General features: G+C 39.2%; 1 long non-coding RNA gene across 1 annotated transcript; it reads right to left on the reverse strand.

The window, feature by feature from the left end:
- Positions 1-2,430: 2,430 nt before the first annotated feature.
- On the reverse strand, positions 2,431-3,292 carry LOC147509584 (uncharacterized). Its single transcript, XR_015216582.1, has 2 exons — positions 3,042-3,292; positions 2,431-2,888 (listed from the first exon to the last, which is right to left on the reverse strand). It is a non-coding gene; the product is annotated as an uncharacterized LOC147509584 (long non-coding RNA).
- Between the last annotated feature and the right edge of the window lie 9,055 nt (positions 3,293-12,347).

Here is a 12,347-nt window from a genome sequence, read left to right on the forward strand (position 1 = left end):
TTGACATGCATAAAGACAAGCTTACCTTCACCAGTGACAGACAAAAAGGATTAATAAGTGCTGTTGATGAGTACTTTCCAGATTCAAATCACAGGTAATGCCTAATAGGTGATGTTGTTTTTTTGTATATGTATATGCTGTTTTTGTATATGTATATGTTGTATATGCATAATAAGCCATTTTGTTTGTATATGTTGTTTATTTCAGTCATAATGATAATATGTATATGTTGGTTTTCTTCCAGGTATTGCTTCAAACATATGTATAAGAACTTCAAAAAGAATTTTGGCGGTGAATTATGGGAGAATCTAGCTTGGGGTGCAGCTAAGGCATATAAACAACAAGAACTGATAAAGATATTAGGTGTTATCAACAAAACAAACAGTAAAGCTTTGGATTGGTTAGACACTGAGCCAAGGAGTTGTTGGGCTAGGGCACACTTTGACTGGACATCAAAGTGTGATGAGTTAACCAATAATTTCAGTGAAAGTTTCAATTCCTGGATATTGCGCATCAGAGATAAACCATTGGTTCATTTTATGGATAAGTACAACCTAAATTTGCTGCAAATGGTCTATGATAGAAGGGAATTGGCATTGTCATTGATGCCTGGTGAAGTTGTACCAAATGTGTTGTTCATGATAAAAAAGAGAGAGTTGAGATACAATTGGTATGAGATAAAGGGTGTATCAGATGTTGAATACTTAGCAATCAACACCAAGACTGGGACTAAGTACAATGTTGATATTGGCAAACTTCAATGCTCTTGCATTGAGTGGCAAATGTCAGGAGTGCCTTGTGTACATGCTGTTGCAGTCCTTAGACCAAGGAGGCCCCAGTGGGCAAGGTAATTAAGTAATGGGGTTCCCTTAAGTGATTTACTTCATTGCATATTGTTTTAATTTGTTTTGTTTTTGTTATTAATTAAGTCCATTTTTTTTACAGGTATTGCGGTCCATATTTTAGTGTGGAGGCATTGAGCAACTTATGCAAATTATCTTTATCCACTTGATAATATTGAGAATTTGGCGAGAAATAGTAAGTCTATACTAGTAGGGAACTTTCATAACTCCCTATAACTTATTAGTTACTTATACAGGAAAGTCCACTTGCTTACTTATATAGTAAGTCCACTTGATAACTTATTGCTTACTCTATACAGGAAAGCCCATCAGAATTGGTTCTACCTCCTGAACACACTAGAAGGGCTTGAAGGCCAAAAAAACAGAGAATTAGGAGTGAAGATGAACCACTTAAGACTCATAGAAAATGCGCAAAGTGTGGAACACCTGGTCACAATACCTTGACTTGTGACGCAAGAAAGAAAGGAGTTCATGGCAAGAGAGGGAAGGGTAAAGGCCAAGGTAACTTTTCATTGTTAACAAATGAGTATTTAAAGTTAGTAATGGTAGTTAACTAATGAGTAATGATTTAGTTGAAGGTGGACAAGACCATACTGAACCAGCATCTGAACAACAACCACCAAAGCAACATGTTCCACCTGAAGAAGCCAATAGGAGAGGGAGGAAAAGAAAGAGTGCTCCACTACAACAAGAACAACAAGTGGAACATGAATCACCACAAGTAGCTGAAGGAGGAGTTAGAGCAAGGGGCCAAGGCCAAGAGGAGGAAGAACACAGCCGCGAAGTTGAACTTGAAAGCGGCTACAAAGACTAGAAGGAGGGGTTAGAGCAAGGAGCACAAGGCCAAGAGGAGGAAGAGCACCAGCAGCAGAAGTTGAACCTAAAGCAGCAGCAGCACCAGAAGGAGGAGTTAGAGCAAGGAGCACAAGGCCAAGAGGAGGAAGAGCACCAGCAGCAGAAGTTCAACAGGAAGCAACAACAACAGCAGCACCACCACAAGATGAAGAATCCAGAGGAGGAAGTAGAAGGCCAAGAGGACCAACACCAGGCATAGGAGTGAGGACAAGGGGTTTATATAGGCTGATGTTTGGAGATGACAATGTACCAACACCTTCAACACCTCCAATGAATTTAAGTCAGAGAGCTGTAGAGCCACTTAGTCAGACATAGTGAAAGCAAATCCAAGACTGAATGTTGTTGTGAAAACAAACTCTTTATCATTTTAGTTTTTAGTTTTAGTTACATTTTGGTACTTATGCTATTGGTCTGGTGTACTTTTGGATTTGTAATGCTATTTTGGGATTAGATGTACTTTTGGATTTGTAATGCTATTTTGGGATTAGATGTACTTTTTGATTTATAATGCTATATTTTGGTATGAAATTTGTCAGTTTAATGTCCTCTGCTATGTTTTGTTTGAAATTTCTCAATGTTATGCTATTTGGAGTACCAACAACAATAATAGATCAGATAAGTAGATTAACAAACATTAAGCAACAACAGCAAGACTGGGACATGGACTCAAATATCTCTAGAAGAACAACAACATTGGAAGAACAACATTAAAAACATTAAAAACACTAGAAAAAACATTAAAAACATCTGCAACAAAATGTACATGTGACACCACAGTGCAATGCAAACGTCTGCAACAAAATGTAGACAAACTGACATAGTATCCTACTACCAGACATGCTTCCTTCAAAATACAAAATGACAAAGACACAACAAACCCTATGGGTACCCCACAACGCAACAACACTCATGCCCACAAACATCACAATTAATGACAAGTGTGACCTCCTTCTCAATGGGCAGTAGAAGCTGGTTATCAGCAGTAGTTAGTTGAACCTTATTGAAACATCCAACCCAATCACAGCAGAGCCATAACTCAAGTACTTTGCCAGATTTATCTTCAGACTTGTGCAAATCCATAATGCCTCTACAGTTTTCCATATTGCATCTCTTTTTTAGGTATGGACACTTACGAGCTGTGTGGTATTCTTGGTAACATAGCTGACATATCTGTGAAAACCAAGATTATATACAAGTTAGACTTTGATACATAAATAAGGCCATCTTTTAGGACTTGGTCCCTACTGTTACTTGAAAAATTAGAGCTTAGTCCTACTTGTCAGCCATTAGAATTTTGAAGGTGAAGAGGTAGAAAAAGTGTACCTGTGGCGCAACAAAAGTGCTGACAGAGGCTCCCCCCATATTTCCTTCTGAGTGAGATTTGCAAAGGATGAAATGGCTGACTGGTTTCTCTTATAGAGAGGACCACCAACGGATCTATTGTTTTGGCCGTTGATTTATTTGTTAGCTAGATTTGTGACACGTGGCAAGTCAATTTCAGTGAGATTCCAACGGCAACTTTAGTTATTCACGTGATATTACACGCGAGGGTATTATTGCCATTTCGAAAATACAAGCTGATTGACCACAGTCAATGATAACTATAAAATGAATAGTCTACCTACGAAATGAACTACGAATCCACAACGTAAGTAAACTAAACTTTTTACTTTTTGCTCTCTTCTTTATCAAAGATTTATTTCTACTCTCAACCAATTGAGATATAGTGGAGTAGATAAGTTCGTTCCACTCCTAGTGCTCTAGCATGGATGTTTTCTAATCTAACTAGTCGTTTTTTAAGTCTATGAGAGTTTTCTGAAGGGAATTATACTACGATGCAACTACCCACAAGATGCAACTAGTAAACTTATCGGTCCAACTAAGGGAATGCTACGTTGATTCTATGATAAGGAGTTAGAGGGGATTGATTCCACCTTAACTCAACTTAATCCACTAACGACGAATCGTCAGAATCCGAATTGAATGAATCTTCGTGAGAACAATTGGTTATTCCTAATCCCTAATCATACATGGCATTTCTACCAATTTATAACTAGCATGTGAACAATTAAACCCATTCTCATGGTGAACTAATCATTTCTAGAGTGGAATGGAAATTACGACGACTCTACGATAATCGGAATCAAGCTTTCATCAAGGCTTCACAACCCCCTCTAATGGAGGTTTAGCCTTGAATCATTCCGCAATCATTTCCATTTATATTAAAACTAAACATAATATAAAGCATTGAAATTTATTTAATTAAACAATAATGAAATCTAATTTAATGACTAAATTGAACTAAGGACATGAATTGAAATGAGATCTAAAATTGGAATTGACAAAATCGAAATGGATAAAGAACAACTAATTTATTATCTAATTCAAGGGAGAACAATCATTCAATACTAAATTTAAAACAAGAATAAAACTAATTACTTTAATATAAAAACTAGATCTAGAACTAAGGTTTAATGGAGGCTAACTAATCTAATTTTTCTTCTAACCTAACTATCTACCATTATCTATCTACCATTAACAAAGACTTAAGCTTTTGTTTTTATACATCCAGATCCAAAATTCGTGCATGGGCTTGGAGCCATGGGTTGGGCCAGAGAATCAGGCCCCAAACCCAATTCTTTTCAAATCAAAAAGGCCTCTTCAGCTGCAGTTGACTTCCACAGACTTTTCGTCCACTTCTGCTCCTCTGATTGGGTCAAGGCTTGGACCATTGCAAAGCTCTTTCCGAGCCGGTCGTTTTGACATAAGGTATGCCCAATTCTGAGGTCTGAGTCCAAAGATACGGCTTTCGGAAGTTCTCGCGACTTTTGCTCCTTTATCTCGCTAAAAGTGGTACATTTTCGCACATAATGGACTTTGAAACCTGAAATGCATAAAACGCGTAATCGGTGTTAACTCTTACTTATTATTCACATAATTGGTCTAAAACAGTATGATTATTAAGGGGTTAAAACTACAGTTTTGGGCTCTTATCAAACCACCCCAAACAAACATTTTGCTTGTCCTCAAGCAAAGATGAGAAATTAGAATAAGTGACCAAAATGGAGTTCTACCTAATCTCGTTTATTTGAGTGCGATTGCATTGACCATATGCAACAAGGCCTTAAACCACTAGGAATTCCCTAGTGGACGAGTTATAGCCCTCGTGAGAGTTTTCAATGAAGGTACTCACAAACTTCATCTATACTACAACGACTAAGAAAATAAAACTATTGTTTCCTTATTCATGCTCAACTATCTATACATCTCTAGCAATTACATAAGAATAACCAGTCAAAACCCTAAGTTAATATATGCATAATAATCAATCATCTACAATAAACATATATACAATGAGTAGTACTATCAAATGTTTAGCGAGGTTTGTTTTAGAACTTCGGAATAGTGTCCTTAAATAGGTTCTCACAATAATAGTCAAGAAACAACACTCTGAATTTTGCACTCAAGTTTAGCTACTCCGATTGTACAAGTGGGCACACTTTACCTTACAATCTCAATGACAACAAAGGAAGCGGGGTCAATCAAACACATCTGCCACTTACTATCACACTAACCTATTCCTAATTGAGCTAGAGGTCTTTATTAGGTGTTACAGGGGATTAGGAGATGGTTTAAGAAGGAAGGAAATGGATATTCAAAAGGACAAGTCCGAGATAATAGAGTCTTCAGATTATGTAACTTAGAGAAAACCTTGTTATTTTCTTTTGCTTCTATACTTTGTTTCCATCCTTAGCCATATTTTTCTTTTTTTTTTCTTTGGCTTTTGACTCCTTTTTATTCTTTTTTTGGAGTTTTTATTTTATTTTCTATTTTTCTTTTCTTTGGATGGAAACTTCTTTTTCTTTATTTTTCGGAAGCAAGTAACAATTTTTGTTTTACACAGGTTTTCTCTTCTTCTTTCTTCACTCATTCTATTCTCGGACTTATTCTAAATTGGGTAGGTTGATTTATTCTTTTTTTTTTTTTATTTTGTTTTTTTTTTGTAAGGGTAAAGGAATTGTGGTGTATGGAAGGCTAAAGAAACGAGGGCTCGAGTGGTGACTAGCGGAAAATAATTCATAGGTTTGAATTTCTGGCTATATCGATCCAAAGAGCGGCCTAAATTCTCGCTTAGGATATGGCATAGTGATCAAGCAAGTGGACGTGTGATTTCTCTATCCGGATTTTACTTCTCCCTTGTGTCATTTCTCACTTGTTTCACTCATATAAGGCTTTAGGCTATATTCTCACAGGATTTGTAGAATAAGTACTCTAGCCTAGATTTGAAACTTCTTGCCAAACAATCATAGATACTCATGTTGTAATATATTTATAGATAGATGCAAAGATTATTACCTACATTATTAACCTAAGTTTCTAACAATTATTACGATGCAAATGACTATGTGAGACTTTTAGATTGTTAAGAGCATGGAGAAAGAACAATACCAATATTCCTAAGTGTATAGCATAACTTATTTATTTATATTTTTAAATTTTTGAAATTTTTAACTAGAAACAAATGCATATTATATATTTATATCCTAGCAGAGGATGTCTTAATTACACGTGTTTCTATGCCCCCAAACAAAAAGCATGCTTTGTCCTCAAAGCATTGTAAATAAAGAGGGTAGGAAAAATACCATTCAAGCGTGAAATTCAGGGGACATCGCAAAACAAGGTTAAAACATACTAATATAGGAAATAAAAGCCTTTAACTGACTATAAGAGTTCTACCCATTATGGGGTTAACATAATTAAATTGCTTGGGACATAGCGGAACCACAAACGAAACTAAAACTTACCTCCACTCCGTTGTTATTCGTCATTCGTCATCCTCTACTTCTATAAAGAAGTGAGGTTCCTTCGGCGATCTGCCATGCTATGATAATTTGCCGGGCTTCGCGCCATTTATCATCTATGGTTGCTAACCTATTAAGTGCCACTTGGTGCGATGGGGTGTAGGGTGCTGACTGGTGAGGTTGTATCCGCCACCCATGCCAAGTCATTGACGGAAAGATCGGATAATACTATTGGTGGGTCGCACCGTGTCTACCTTAATCCAATCCGTGAAACGCGTGTACAAAAAGCGAGAAAGAAACATAGCATAATGTCGTGAAATTAGAGCGACGGGCATAAGAAGGTACTTATGCCTCATAGTATAGGCTCGTGCTAAACTAGACATCAAAGTTGCGGGAAGGTCATAGAACCCGTCCATTGGCTAAAAGCAAGGAAAAACGCTGCAAGTGGCGTCATTCACGGAAGAAAACGCCATTCCCTAAAATGTTTAGCATTATCCAAAACATAACAGTTCCTATGTTCATGGGACGGGCTACGAGGAACGGCGTTATAGTCCCCTTGGTCCTCAATCTGGAAAATGCACGCCCCATAAGCCTCGTGCAAAGACTCATAAGTGTAGACATGCATATTATCGACCCAATAGCACCATGGGTCTTTATATCTCGGCATAGCAAGTCCAAGAACAAATGCTAGCAAGAACACTGGTAATCTCCATTGGTTCATTGTCAATGTTGATGGAGAACACTTGTTCTCCATCCGGTCTCTCAAAGAAAATGCGGTTATTATAAAAATAAGATGCAAGTCTTTGGAGAATAAAGTTCAGCCCGGTCTTACCATAAGAGGTTCCCGACCCAACATATGTGATCACCTCATGAAACCAAGCACCGTAAGTAGTGCTTTGGAACAAATCTTCGAAAAGATCGTTCGGTATCAATATTGGAGATGTCATCTCAAAATTACGCTTTGGAATAGCTCACGAATGACTCGGAAACTATTTCGAAAAACAAGAAAATTTCTCGGTCCGAGAAGTCGGTGGCGCCTTTAACTTAGCTGGCGGGCGCTTTTGTATTTTGGAATTCCGATAACTTAGCGAATTGGTCGACTAGAAGCGTAGCGCCGCTTCGACCAAATTTTTCGGAAATTTTAGGGCTGAGGGCGCTCAACTAGGGAAGCGTAGCGCTCGAAGTTGAAATTGCGAAAATGAAGTCAAAACGGGAATCGCGGGTTTGAAGGGTGAGTGATGGAGTTTAGGTGTAGTGTGAGTTGTGAGGATAGATTGTATCAAGTTTATATAGGCTTAAAGTTGCTAGAATGGATCGGAAAGTTGCCAAAACTAATTTGGTAGTTCAGGAAATCCTAAAATTTCCAAACTTCAGCGGAAACAACTCATCTCCGGATTCTAATTCAAACCAATTATCTCTTATTTGGATTTTATGGTGAATGTACCTATTTAATCTAGATTTCATCCTACAATGATTCTCAATCACAGATATGCCTAAACTTCCATATTTTCACCTTACTCCATGATGAAATTCTAACACTAGGGTTTTATAAAAAAATACAGCTTGAAATAATCAAACCACCCCCAAACAAGTTTGGAAGGTGTGGTCAATATGAAATAAGCACACAATATGAAAATAAACCCTTGTATTATAATTTCATTCGGAGTATTACTACAAAATTCAAATTACTGAAATAAAAGTTACATTACAATAAAGACAACAAAAGTAAATAAAACAACAACTACTAAAACATAAATAACAGGACTATCACTCCTCATCCTCTCTAAACACCACCGCCACCGGTGGCGGAGGGTGATCTCGGTGGTGGCTCCGGAGCTCCGGAAGGTCCAGGAGCGATCCTCCTGTCGGACGGCGCTCATGCCTAGCATTTGTGTCCTCGAGGTGCGATCCGTATGAGGTGGGAAGCGTGCTAGCATCTCTACTCTAAACCGGTATTTGGGCTTCCATCTCAGCCCTGCTTTTGCTCCCATCTGTCATCCTCCCTCCTAAGGCGGAGCTCGAAGTTGTGGTGAATGGTGGCTGTCGAGTCCGGAGGTTCGCAGACAGAGTGTTGAGTGAACGCGATGCCCTATGTAGCATAGTCATGCGCCAAAGATCGACCAACACCTCCTGGAAGGCATCCAGTATCAAAGCAGTGCCATCCTCCTCATCCTCCTCCTCGGCCTGTTCCCTATCCTCGGGCAATTTCCAGACTTGTTGGACACACTCCCTATAGATACGCGGGTTCCCGTGCGGGGGTAATGTAAATCCTCTCGAAGTCGGAGTTGCCTTCATCTTCAAAGATGATCTTAGTGATAAAGGAAGGGAAGAGGTGCCGGCGACCGTCCGAACCTCGATCATGTTCAAAGCAAAACTCCGGATACAGAAATCGTGCTTCGCTCACGGAGTATCCATAGGGATGGAGGCAGGTCGGACCGATGTCACCGACCTTGTCCTTGCCTAGGACATTCCGACCAATCCATCGGGCTGTAGGTAGGTTGGTTGGTTGGTCCTCGAGGCGCGGCACAATGATGGGTTTGGATTGTAGCTCCATTGATGGCAGTAACGCCCATCAACGGCTCAACCCCGTCAAACTGGGGCTCCTGTAAAACGGCATCCAGATTGATTCTAGGCGGAATGCCTAGAATCTCAGCCAACAGCCCCGTAGTCAACTCCCTCCTCTTCTTCTTCACCAAAACAAAAATCCGACTCCCCTCCAACTCCCGGGTGTTGTAGAACCGTCTGACCAAGTCTTCATGGTAGAAGTCTTCGGTCGAGTACCAGAGACTATTCCAGTCTCTACTAGCCATTTCGTCACCGTAAAACGGCGCGAAATGGTCGTGATGAAGATCTGCTCCCATAATCTGGCGTTGAGCCATCTAGTTTTGAAATGTGGATTGGGGTTTATATAGGATGTTGTGGTGGTGGTTTAGCTTGACCGACTTTAAAAACAATGGTGGTGGTGGCGTGGTGGCGGCAGCACCAAATTTTTTTAAATTTCGGTGGTTTTGATAATAGAAATCGGTGGTGGTAGTGATGGTTGGTGTTTTGAAGTCGATTTGAGGTTTGGATTTGATTTTTGGCGTGGGTTGTTTGTATTTTCTTTTTATTTTGATTTTCTTTTAGGTTTGGAGCTTGGTAATGGCGTTAATGGAAGATGAAACGATGAACTGGTCGTGAGAATGTAAGAGCCTTGCTCTCCATGGGGGTGAGGCTTGAAGTTGGGCCCCAAGCCCAAAATCAAAATTTTCGATTTTTCGATTTTTCGCTAATTTCAAATCAAAATTCCCGCTTCGTTACCGGTCCGATATTTGCGAATGAGATATGGAAATGATCAGGAGAGAATTTCCTATCCAATGATCCATAAAACACTCTATTCCGACTTCGGATGACATATGAGATAGTGGAAAACGCCTCGAAGCGCGTGCATGGCGTAAGTTATCTTTAAGCGAATGAACTCTAAATTAATAGATCATGTCAATCCGAATCGTAATACAATAAAACGGCCTAAGCAACTCTAGTGGGACATAAAACATTTAGTACGGAAACACGAACACCCCACCCCAAACAAATTTTTACAAGAATTTTAGAAAATTTGTTTTTAGCAGTGGGTCTTTTAAAGTCAGATTCCCGAGACTTCCTAGATTACTATGTTTATTTTATTTTTTTATTTTAGTTTTAGAAGGAAAAACAATAAGCAATAAAGACATAATTCACACCATAGAGAAACATGACTCAAAAATCCGAGAAAACATGCAAGAGTGGAAAACGTGAACTATGTGAACCGTGGACTTAGGATCCGGTACTTTCATGTACCACACACCCATATGGAGGGGCCGGTTACCTTAATGGTGCACTCACCAATATATTGGAATGAAAGGAATGCACCAACGCAGAAATTTGAGTCGTTTATAGTCAGATACTCGAGACTTTATCTAAAACATATGTATGAACATGCAGTTGATCATATATCAACAACCGAAATAGTTGTGGATCATTCCATAAATAAATATCGGAGGAAACATATCCAAACACAATGAAACACCAAGATTTCCTACGACCGCGACCTAGTGGAATCCAAACGAAGTCGGACAACCCTATTGTGTAACCTATCATGCACCTTATTTTTCATTTTTGAATGAGTGGGTGTTCTTGTAAATAAGTGTGGAAAAGTGAATGGTTGTGAAGGATATGGTGGATATGGATAAGTTTTAGAAAGACGGCGACATTAATAACAATGAGGATGTGGTTTTAGCACTGAACTCATTCATTGTGTGTGTAGGGACTGTCTCAATTTTGAAAATGAAGGTGTCACAAAGTTTGTCCTTCTGAAGTATCTGTTTGTTAGGAGGATTTAAAAAATTATAGAGCACAGAAGAAACAACAGGATCGAGTGCAAACTCGGGGTTCCTTTGAAAGGGTGGAAGGAGGGGAATCGAGGTGGGTGTTGTGCAAGTTAGTTCTTGATAGGGTGAATTTTCACCTACTCGAAGAAACTCATCGAATTCCTCATCTAGATTGGTCATATCCACATTACTATGGTAGTCCTCTACGTCTTTGAGAAAGTCATCTATCCCATCCTCGTCAATAACATGTGTATCGACTAGTGTAGGAAAGAAAATATTGGAGTCTGACTTTCCAAAGGAAAGAATTTTGGGCATATGACTATCAGGGAACGTGTTGTTGAAATAATCTCGAGCAAAGCTCTCGATCATGCTAACCTCTCCATCCATAGACGAATCGGGTAACTGTGTCCTTGTTTTAAAAACATTGACCTCAACAGCAAGATGGCCAAAAGACATGGACATTGAACCATCACGGCAATTAATGAGCGCATTGGCAGTTGCCAAGAAGGGGCCCCCTAAAATGATGGGACGAGTCGTTAGCGACTTACGTCAGATCGAGGACTACAAAATCAGCCGGATAGTAGAAATCCCGACTTTTACAAGCACATTTTCGACTACACCCTTAGGGTACTTAATAGACCGATCGCCTAATTGCAACGTCATTTTAGTGTGTTGCATTTTGTCTAGACCTATTTGTCTATACAAATAAAATGGGAGTAAGTTAACACTAGCCCCCGTGTCTAATAACGCGGTCGTCGATAGGAATCTCCTAAGGTGCATTTATGCGAGGATCGACGACCGTGGTCCTTGTACTTAACAATTCCATTATGTTCGGATAAGGTTGGGAATTGTTACGTTAAAAGCGTCTTTTGGTATATTTGTCTTACGCCTAGTAGTACACAATTCCTTAAGAAACTTAGCATGATGTGGTAGCTTTTTAATAGCTTCGAGGAAGGGAAGGTTTATAGTTAGATTCTTAAAAACATCCCTAATCTCCTCATAATTTGTATCCTTAGTTAACATGGCTAATTTTTGTGGAAACGGTGGTTTCTGTCTATATTTAGCAATGGTATCTCCTGGATGTTGTACCGTAGCTTTCTGTTTCTTTGGTTGTGTTGTAACTGGTACTTCTACAGTGGTAGGCTCTTCAGTTTCTATTTCAGTATCTAGTAATATAGCAGGTGTAGGGGCTACTGGTGGGGTAACTATAGGCATAGTTACCTTGTTATCAACCACTCTGCCAGAACGGAGAGTGGTGATTGCATTTATCTCACCTACATTTTCATATTCATTACTAGTATTATCCGTTACCTCAAAGGCTGTGTTTGTTGTTTTAGGATTAGGTATTGCGTTACACGAAACACACCTTTGGTTTGGGCTTTATCTTGAGCCAATTGTTGGGTTAAATTAGTTACTGGATTGTAGAAATTTTGTTGGTTGGATTGAGCCATGGTTTGGAAAAGTTTTGGCTCACTTGTATA

The sequence above is a fragment of the Coptis chinensis genome, chromosome 3, assembly GCF_015680905.1.
Source record: "Coptis chinensis isolate HL-2020 chromosome 3, ASM1568090v1, whole genome shotgun sequence".
In the NCBI taxonomy this organism is placed as follows: Eukaryota; Viridiplantae; Streptophyta; class Magnoliopsida; order Ranunculales; family Ranunculaceae; genus Coptis; species Coptis chinensis.